Here is a 10,433-nt window from a genome sequence, read left to right on the forward strand (position 1 = left end):
GGTTTAGTCACTTTCTTTTTCAGCTGAAATGGAGCAAATAATAAGAAAAGAGCCTCCCCCAGCCAAAGGAGAATATGTAGCATGCATAGTCTTAACAGAAAGGCAAGTTTTATTTGTATCTCATAAGCAGATCACTGGGCTCTTAAATATATTAGAATGAATGTCTCCTTGGCTTTCTAAGGAAAAAAATTAGAGCCAGATATGGGGAAAATAGTGGGAGAGCAAGTAATTGAATATTATGAAGCTAATGGTCATGATTCAATTCCTTAGGAAATATTTCTTATGTACAATATAATACAATTGGCTTTAAGGAATCCCACAAGAATCAGATAGGTGCCAGCAAGCCATATTTGCATTGTTTATTGGAGAGAGATGAAGAAGACCCTTGAAACAAAGGATAAAACCCAAGAAACATTAGGTTGTTCCCTCTCTGACAACCTGTGCCACTGAAAGAGCCTGACAACTAACCCTCTGTGTATTGCAATTGATTCATGAACATCAAAAATTGTTAACAAGACTGATGCAGGGCTTCAAAATCTGCAAAAATTATTGGATTCCTGGCACATGATGAGACTGTTTGCAGGACTTCAAAACTTGTAGGAATCACTGGAGTCCCTGACACATGAAGTAATGGACAATAGATTAGTTTTGGACTATCTTCTAGCTACTGAAGGAGGTGTATGTGTGATTGTTACTTATATACCCTCCTTCTAGGACTTATAGACATGTATAATTCCTCATGTTGATTCATATTGTTTGTTATATAACTACTAGCCTGCATTATATTACCATGTGCTTGTGTAATAGCTCCCATGCTGATGAATTCATATGTACCAGTTTCAAGTAAGACTCTTCAGGCCAGAGGAAACCTGCTAACAATATCTGGTTTTGGTGTTCTCACATCCCTTCCTGAGAAATTAAGCAGGGAGTGATCACCTCTTTTTGGTGTTTTCACTTCTCTTCCTGAGAAGTCAGGGAGGGCGTGACCACCTATGTTCTAAAACAAAAGAAAGCAGGAGAGAGGGCTGGATCTCTGGAGAAGTATATTTGAAACAAGGATACTTACAACAAGGTGTTAACTCAGTGGAATTGATGAGACAATGGTTTTTTAGTTCACATATATCTAGTATGATATAATGATATAATCAGTCTAGATTGGCTATGCTCAGTGTGCTGTAATGATGTAATTGTAATAGGGTATTTAAGGGTTGAGAGAACTGGGAAGATAGTCAAAGTGAACAGATTGTAAAGGAGACAGACTGTGAGAATAAAGATTTTAGATGCTATTCCTCACTATCCTCGTGGTGACTATTCATGCTGAGACCAAGGCCCATCAGGAGGATCTCCAGAAAGCTAGCCTGGACATTACAGAGGCGAACCCTGGATCTAGAATGATAGTATCCAATAAAGTATTATTAACTCATAAAAAAGTACTTAGAATGTTCAATGGAGGAAATCTATCAGCCGTGAAGAAAATGCTGATGAAAGTAAAGTCCCCTTAGAGTAAAGTAATAATGTCCCTTGGAGTTGGAATAAACCCTCCTTTTAATAATTAAGAATATAAAAATGCACTACTTGATCTCTCCATGAACTTTTTCTGAAGTTCTGATCAAAAGATATCATTTACAAATTATTTGTCTTTTTTCTACTCCTTTGGCACTATTCTTTTGTTGTTGTTGTTTTGCTTTTTATTAAAGCTTTTTATTTTTCAAAACATATGTGTGTACAGTTCTTCAATATTAGCCCTTGCAAAACATTATGTTCCAATTTTTCTCCCCCCACACCCTCCCGTAGATGGCAAGTAGTCCAAAATATGTTAAACAGGGTAGAAATATAGATTAAGTCAAATAGATGCATACATATTTATACAATTATCATGTCATTCAAGAAAAAAAAAGAGAGAAGCAAAATAAAATGCAAGTAAAAAACAACAAAAAGAGTAAATATGCTATGTTGTGAACCACACTCAGTTCCCCTAGTCCTCTCTTTTCATCATTGAACAATTGGAACTGGTTTGAATCATCTCATTGTTGAAGAGAGTTTGGCACTATTCTTCAAGACAACATCATTATCCCACCTCTTTCCTTTGAAGTTGACCTGAGGCTGAGGCACAAGGAAGATTAAGGAGAGGGTTTCCACTGAGAATATTTTCCATCCTAATCCTTTCTTCTTCATTCTTTTGTTTTTGTTCCTTCCATACTTGTTCTTCAGATCTTTTAAAATAAAAAGTTTCTTTTTCTACTTCTGTGTCTATTTTTATTTTGGTCCTCAGATCTTTTAATATATATATATATATTACGGGGCAGCTAGGTGGCGCAGTGGATAGAGCACCAGCCCTGAATTCAGGAGGACCCAAGTTCAAATATGGTCTCAGACACTTAACACTTCCTAGCTGTGTGACCCTGGGCAAGTCACTTAACCCTAGCCTCAGGGGGGGAAAAATATATATATATATATATAATTACAATGACTAACAAACATGAATACTTTATTTATAGATCCCTTCTTTTTTACTGTAAAGATTGTCTAGCTCTTATGGTTTTGAAACCAAATCTAATGGAGGATAAATGAAAAGCTGTCCATTAGCTTGACCTCACTTTTATTCTTGTCATACAAAGAGATAAGCTCAGGAGAGTCTCCACCATCTTAATTCTACCTTCACCCCTAAGCATTTTCCATCCAACCTACCTTACCAGTTTTCTGCTATTCTCCATTCACATTGAACAACCAGTCTCTCATTCTTCCATCTCATTGACTTTGCTGTAAAATGTTTGAAAACATTTCAAAAGGTTTTACACACACACACACACACACACACACACACACACACACACACACACACACGGGGGGTGGGGTGGGGGGGTGGGATGGAGGGTGAAGGAGAGGAAGAAGAAAAGGGAGAGGGAGGAAGAGAGGTTACATTGAAGAATCAACTCCCAATTCACCAGTATCCTAGACTCCTTAGCAATCCCCTGTGCAAAATCTTTCCCCTTTCTCTTACAGTGGGAGAATAATTCTTTACCAAAGATTTAATATACAAGGGCGTTTTGGTCATATACATTTCCTTCTCAATGAGGCACAGGCTCTTTCTGGGGGAAAAAGAAAGGAAATATGTAGAAAGTGATAGGAGCATTTCTCCCCTTGATAGATCAACTTAGGGAGAAAAGATCTTTAGACAGTCAGATCATCCTCCCTGCAGCAGTGTCCTCAAGTGGACTTTTTTAGTCCCCCTTCCCTTGGTTTTTCTAACATGCCTTCCTCTTCACCATTTCCCATTCCTTTTCCCTTTTCTTCTTGCTGCATTCTGAGTATTACAGAAACTCTGTCACAAGGTCTCTAGTGTCCGGGGAATCCGTTCCCTCTTTTTTATCCCCAGGACTTCCAGGCCAATCCAGTCTTCATTACTGATCTGCAGCCTCCACCCAATAGTCTTTCTTTCACTCTTGACTTCTACAGAGACAGGAAAAAAGGAATAGGAACATCTGGAGTCAAAGGGATTTTAAATCTGCTAGCAAGCCAATCAACTGCTCTGGCTTTGGCCAGAGCTTTTCCTTTTCTCTGGCTTTTCCCTCTGAAGAAAGAAGTAGGAATAATTGATGTCTAAAGTTCTTTTTGTTAATTGTTCAGGAGGAATCTTTGGACCATGTTCCAAAGCCTGCTATTCAAAGTTCTAAACATTTTTGAGTCAAACTACATTTTGAGTTTTCTCTTATAGGTTCCACTTAAATTGAAAAAGCAATGTCTTATTCTCCCACCCCAGGGACTTTGCTCAGGCATTCTCTCTGCTTCCATGTTACCTCTAATACAATGTTAAAGACACTCACCAGCATACCAGTAACATCTGGGTATCGCTTCTCAGTTTACTTGTATTCTGGGCTTCCCAATGTTGACCCTTGATGCAAGTTCTGTCATTTTTTTTCTATATTGGGATAAAGGATCTTTTCAAAGGAATCTATAAGAACATCAAGTTTCTCTTGGCTAAATAGAGTTTGCTTCCTTCCTAATGAGGTGTGAACTTGTTCCAGAATAAAATGTAGAAAAGTTTTGGAGAATGAAAGGCTTATTCCCTCCCCTTATTAGATCCAGGTTTTTTTGTTTGTTTGTTTGTTTGTTTTAAGACAAGTAATGTCTTCATTGTAAACCAAGTTTTCCCATAGAACATTTTGAAAAGAAATAAGTTAAAGACAAGAAACAACAAAAGAATATAAACTGGGGGCAGCTAGGTGGCGCAGTAAATAGAGCACCAGCCCTGAATTCAGGAGGACCTGAGTTCAAATCTGGTCTCAGACACTTAACACTTCCTAGCTGTGTGACCCTGGGCAAGTCACTTAACCCCAGCTTCAGGGGGAAAACAAAAAACAAAAAACATAAACTGGTTTATTAAAATTAAATCAAATATTCATGCAGATGGGTTAAGACAATTCTCAGATACAGGATGGATACCATTATCAAATAAAGTATTATTAACCAAAAAAAATATTTTGGGGGCAGCTAGGTAGCACAGTGGATAGAGCACCAGCTCTGAAGTCAGGAGAACCTCAGTTCAAATCTAATCTCAGAGCCTTAAGAAGGATCACTCAGAATCTAGCAGCTTCCACATTAAAGGATTGAAGGGCCTGGAATCTGATATTCCAAAAGGCAAAGGAACTTGGTATGCAGCCAAGAATAACTTACCCAGTCAAACTGAGCATTTTCTTCCAGGGAAAAAGATGGACATTCAATGAAATAGGTGAATTCCATATATTTCTCACAAAAAATCAGACCTAAATAAAAAGTTTTACCTCCAAATATAGGACTCAAGAGAAACATAAAAAGGAAAACATAACTCTTGAGAACTGTATTTCTGTTATGGGTATATATAAAGAATACATGTATAATTTGATTTACTGTTATAATATAAAAATAGATGTAGAGGTAGAAAGGAAATTGTACCAGAAAAAGGGAAAAGTGGAGGTAAAAAGAGGGAAGCTACATCTCATGAAGAAGCAAAGGAAACCTATTATATCTGAGGGAAAGAAAGGAGGGGAGATGAGAATCTTATTCTCATCAGAATTGGCTCAAAGAGAAAATATTAGACATATTTGGTTTACAGAGAAACTTCTCAACCTCATTGAAAAGTGGGAAGGGAAAATGTAAAAGGGAAGGGGTATGATAAATTTCAGTCCCCCATAGCCTGCAAGGTTGGCTCCTGAAATCCCCTTTATATAAGTCAAAAATCCTATCCTTGACCTTTTTTGAGGACCTCTCTCACATGGGGTCTCAGACTTGATCCTGACACTACTTGTTGCAGTTTCATGTTTAGTAAGGAAGTCCTCCTAAGTAACTCTAAAGAAGCCCCTGAACCATTCTACCTCCCCACAGACTGCTTATCTGGAATAGCATTCTTTGTCCCTGTCCAGCCACCTCCCTCAGTCCTTCTTCTCATTCATTTCTCCAGGACCCCTGAACCTTTATTTCTCTTCCCCTTGAACCACATCAGTCCTTAGCTTGCTCTCAATTGTTCACCATTTGATAAATACCTCCAGGCTGGACCTTGGGTCTGACTGTTGGCTTTGCATGGATGCCCAGCCCCCCTCCCCATTATGTAGAACTAGCCCTCCTTGAAGAGATCCCCAGCTCTTCTATTCCTGACTCCTATTCTAATGGATCAGCCCAGATTGACCCTGGGGGATATCCAGGATTCTGGTACCTGCCTAGTGTCATCTCCTTTACCTGGCTCCTATCCTTATGCCTCAATCTGCCACTCCATGAAGACTGTGGCTACCCCTTCATCTGGGTCCTTGTACTTCCTTGCCCCTGGGGGAGCTTGGCTGGCCTGCCTCGATGGTCTCACTAAATGTGTGTTGGCTCAGACCTTTCTGTCACACCAAGATCTTTTGTGCATTTACCTTCTGTCCTTCCAAGAGTCTTCCTACTCCCTAGACAAGAAGGGTGGGAGTTCTTCTCCCATAAAGGGTCACTGGCTTATTGAACCAAAAAGCGAGTTGTCTCAGTTCTCATCCCCATCTTGGTGGGGTTGGTTCTGCTGAACACCACCTCCTTTGGCACTATGGCCCTCATCAAAAATGAAGCAAGTTATCATGAGCTAAGAGCATTGGTGGAGACATTTTTTTATTAATTTTATAATTATAATTTTTTTGACAGTACATATGTATAGGTAATTTTTTACAACATTATTTCTTGCACTCCCTTCTGTTCTGAATTTTCCCCTCCTTCCCTCCACCCCCTCTCCTAGAAGGCAGGCAGTCCCATACATGTTAAATATGTTATACTATATCCTAGATACAATATATGTGTGCAGAAACAAATTTCTTGTTGCACCGGAAGAATTGGATTCAGAAGGTAAAAATAACCTGGGAAGAAAAACAAAAATGCAAACAGTTTACACTCATTTTCCAGTGTTCCTTCTCTGGGTGTAGTTGATTCTCTCCATCACTGATCAATTGTAACTGAATTAGATCTTCTCTATGTTGAAGATATCCACTTCCATCAGAATACATCCTCATACAGTATTGTTGTTGAAGTGTATAATGATCTCCTAGTTCTGATCATTTCACTCAGCAACAGTTGAAGTAATTCTCTCCAAGCCTCTCTGTATTCATCCTGCTGGTCATTTCTTACAGAACAAAAATATTCCATAACCTTCATATACCATAATTTACCCAACCATTCTCCAGTTGATGGGCATCCATTCAACTTCCAGTTTCTAGCTACAACAAAAAGAGCTGCCACAAAATTCTTGTACATACAGGTCCCTTTCCCTTCTTTAGTATTTCTTTGGGATATAAGCCCAGTAATAGCACTGCTGGATCAAAGCGTATACACAGTTTGATAACTTTTGGGGCATAATTCCAGATTGCTCTCCAGAATGGTTGGATTCTTTCACAACTCATTGGTGGACATTGTTTTGGACCACCTAGAACATTCTATTTCCCAGCTTGAGAGGCAGATCGGCTCCCTGCCAGAGAGCCACAGGGGTCTAGACTTACTGTTTCTTAAACAGGGTGGCCTCTGTGCTGCTCCGGGAGAGGCCTATTATTTCTATGCTAACAAATCTGGTGTAGTGCAAGAAAGTCTCTCCCTCATTAGAAAGAACTTGGAGACTAGAAGAAAGGAAAGGGAAAATGCAGAGAATTTATACCAGATCCTCTTCTGAACATCCCCCTGGATGACTAATCTCTGCACCACTAGGCTCACTTTTACTTCTTGTTCTCGTTCTTACTATAGGACCCTGTCTATTTTCCCATCTGCCAGGACTCATCCAGTACCAAGTCCTGCATTAATTCAGTAAAGCTCCTTCCTATATTACAAGACTCCTTCCCAGATCCTACTGGTCTAAGTAACCCAGAGTCAATGATTTGACTCTCTCCTATGAGACGTTGTACCAGCTCCTGCTTGCCCCATACCCTTGCCTACTCAAGCACTTTGTCTAAACAGACTGCAACATCCTCTGTGGTCAGAGCACCCTATCCTGGCTCTCTGTTCTAGATAAGGTTATAATTACTGACATCTGATTCTATATCATCCTGTTTTGTTTTGGTTTTTTGTTTTTGGGTTGTTTGTGGTTTTTTTTTTTTTTTTTTTTTTTTTTTTTTTTTGCTGAGGCAATTGGGGTTAAGTGACTTGCCCAGGATCAGATGTCTAGGAAGTGTTGTGTCTGAGGTCAGATTTGAACTCCGGTCTTCCTGACTTCAGGCAGGGCTGGTGCTCTATCCACTATGCCACCTAGCTGTTACCTCATCCTCTTTTGCAATTAATACCTTCTAGCTTGTAGTTTTAGCCTTTATAACTCCTTGCATCCCACTGTTCAGGGCTGCTCACTTTCAGTTCTTGCTACACCTCATGAAGCCACTGGCAAATAAATTCCACTTAAAATTTTACCAAGTCTCACTCGCTCACTATTTTTCTAGTACAACAATATGACACTGCTTTTTCAATTTAACTGGAGTATGTTGGAGAAAGCTGGAAATGTAGGTTGATTCAAAAATGTTTAGAGCCCTGAATTGCAGGATATGAAACATGGTCTGAAGATTTTTCTTGAAGGTTTAATGAAAAGAACTCTCGGGATCAGTTATTTCCACTCTTTTCTCAAAGGAAACCAAAGCAAGAGTAGTTGATTGACTTGCCATCAGATTCACTTTCACTCCAGGTGTTACTTCTCCTTCTTTCCTGTTTCTGTGAAAAGTCAAGAGTGAAAGAAAGGTGGTTAGTGAATATTAGTAATGAAAACTTGGATAGACCTAGAAGAAGGAGGGATAGAAAAGAGGGAAAAGATTTCAGGGACATTAAAGACTCCAGATCAAACTTTCTGCAGCACTCAGAATGCTGCACAAAGAAAAGGCAAAAGCAGTGAGCAAATTGATACAACATTGTAAAAGGAAAGAACATAAAAAACTCAGTGACTGAGAACACTGTCACTTCTGGATTCCACAGGACTGATCAGGCTTGCTGGACATGCAGGTGGGCACAAAGTGCAGAATATAACAGATATATTTTTGAAACAGAAATATGAGGAAATTTGTATACCTTCACTATTCATATTTGTTTTAAGGCCTTGGTTTTTCTCTCTGACTCTCCATTTGAAGAAAGGGCCTAGTGGAGTATACTAGAAAAGTTATGTGAGAAACAAACAGAAGTGAAAAAGAAAAGTGATCGAGACATTTTCACAGAAAAATAACAGAACAAAAGAAAGGTTATGAAGAAGCACAATCACATCCACTTTGAAAACTAGAGGGGGAACTTGGGTATTCGAAAAGAAAAGCAATATGTACTATGAAAGATGTGGTCATGTCCAATTCCCTTATTTGTCCATTTTCATGGTATCTGTGTTCTGAATAAAAATTAAAAGGAAACAAAACAATGATGTGATCAAGGAGTTGGATAGCAACCAAGCTGGGAGCTACTTCAGAGGCTAGGACAACATAGAATCAATATTGATTCAAGCATTTTTGTGTTAGTAAAGAAATGTAAAGGAAGTGGATGCCAATCAATTAGATAATGAAACACATTTGTGGAACATGAATGTGATGAAATATTACTTTATCCTAAGAAATGGTGAAGATGAAAAATTCAGAAAATAATGTGAAAACTTACATAAAGTAATTTATGGTGGAAGAATTTGGCCCAGGGGAGAAAAAAACCAAATTTGGTATATGGATAGGAAGAGCAATATTGGCTATTTTCATGTAATCTGAGAACATATATCTCTATGTAGACATACATACCTGTGTATATGTATACATGTGTATATGCATATATATATATATACAAACACATATGTATATATGATATATATATACATACAATGTGTATATTATGACCTCTGTATTCTTTCCTCAACATTACTGGTCTTCTTTGATCAATCCTCTCTTTCTCCTATATCAGAATCAATTGGTTCTTTTGAATTTAGTTGCTAAATACCTCTTTTTCTTAAATACTGGTTGTTTCCTTCCTAAGATGGGACGTATCTGTTCAAAGAGAAAGCGAATTTACAAAATCTGCCCACCTTCTGTGATTTTCTTCACTGCAGTGGCTACTACTCCTATCACTACTTCAACCCTTCCTCCCTTGGCTTCTTCTCTCATGTGGTTTTCTTCTATATTTGCTTATTCTATCTTTTCTTCCTTCTCTGCTAATTTCACTATGTGTAATTCAAAAATCTGTCCTTGGGTTCCTTTTCTACTCTGTCCCTTCTGTCTTTGACTTAATAGCCCAATTACTTAGCAAAGTTTTCTGGGTAGAATGGGTAGCTGCTACTTATTAAACTGAATAAGACATAAACATCTTAGGGTCTTCATGATGTATTTACCTGTGTCACCTACAACTTAGACCAGGGCTGGAGGTGCCTGATAAGAGGTTACAGAATTGAAAAATCTGCTGCAAATGCTGATAGGCAGTTGATGCTACATTGTGACCCTAAAGAAGATGGGGATCCAGTTCTTACCTCTGGTTCTTCCTTTCTTCAGATCTCCCCATTGATTAAATCACCGGGTCAATATAAAACAAGCACCAAAAAAAAAAATACTTCTACCAGGAGAATTAAGCTGATTTCCCTAGAGCTCTGAGATATTCAAGGATGACTCAGGGGGCCACACAGCTGGGCTATATCATGGGCAACACCTGGACTCTATTTTTCTAACTTTAAAAACATTTTTATTTCAAATGCTGAGCAACTTCTCAACACTTGGGCTAAATTTAAAGGGAAGGGAATGAGCACTTCCAGAATACCTACTATATGTTAAACATTTCGCTAAGTGATTTACAAATTTTCTCTCATTTGACCCTGTGGGCAGCACCCTATGAGCTTCTTGGCTTTGTTTTCTGCATTTTACTGTCAAGGAAATTGAGACAAAAAGATGTTAAGTGACTTGCCTAGCTAGTAAATCTTGAAGATTTTAACTGTCTCCATCATTCGTCCAAGAGTCTGGGGGGTC

This window comes from Sminthopsis crassicaudata, chromosome 2 (genome assembly GCF_048593235.1).
Source record: "Sminthopsis crassicaudata isolate SCR6 chromosome 2, ASM4859323v1, whole genome shotgun sequence".
Classification (NCBI taxonomy): Eukaryota; Metazoa; Chordata; class Mammalia; order Dasyuromorphia; family Dasyuridae; genus Sminthopsis; species Sminthopsis crassicaudata.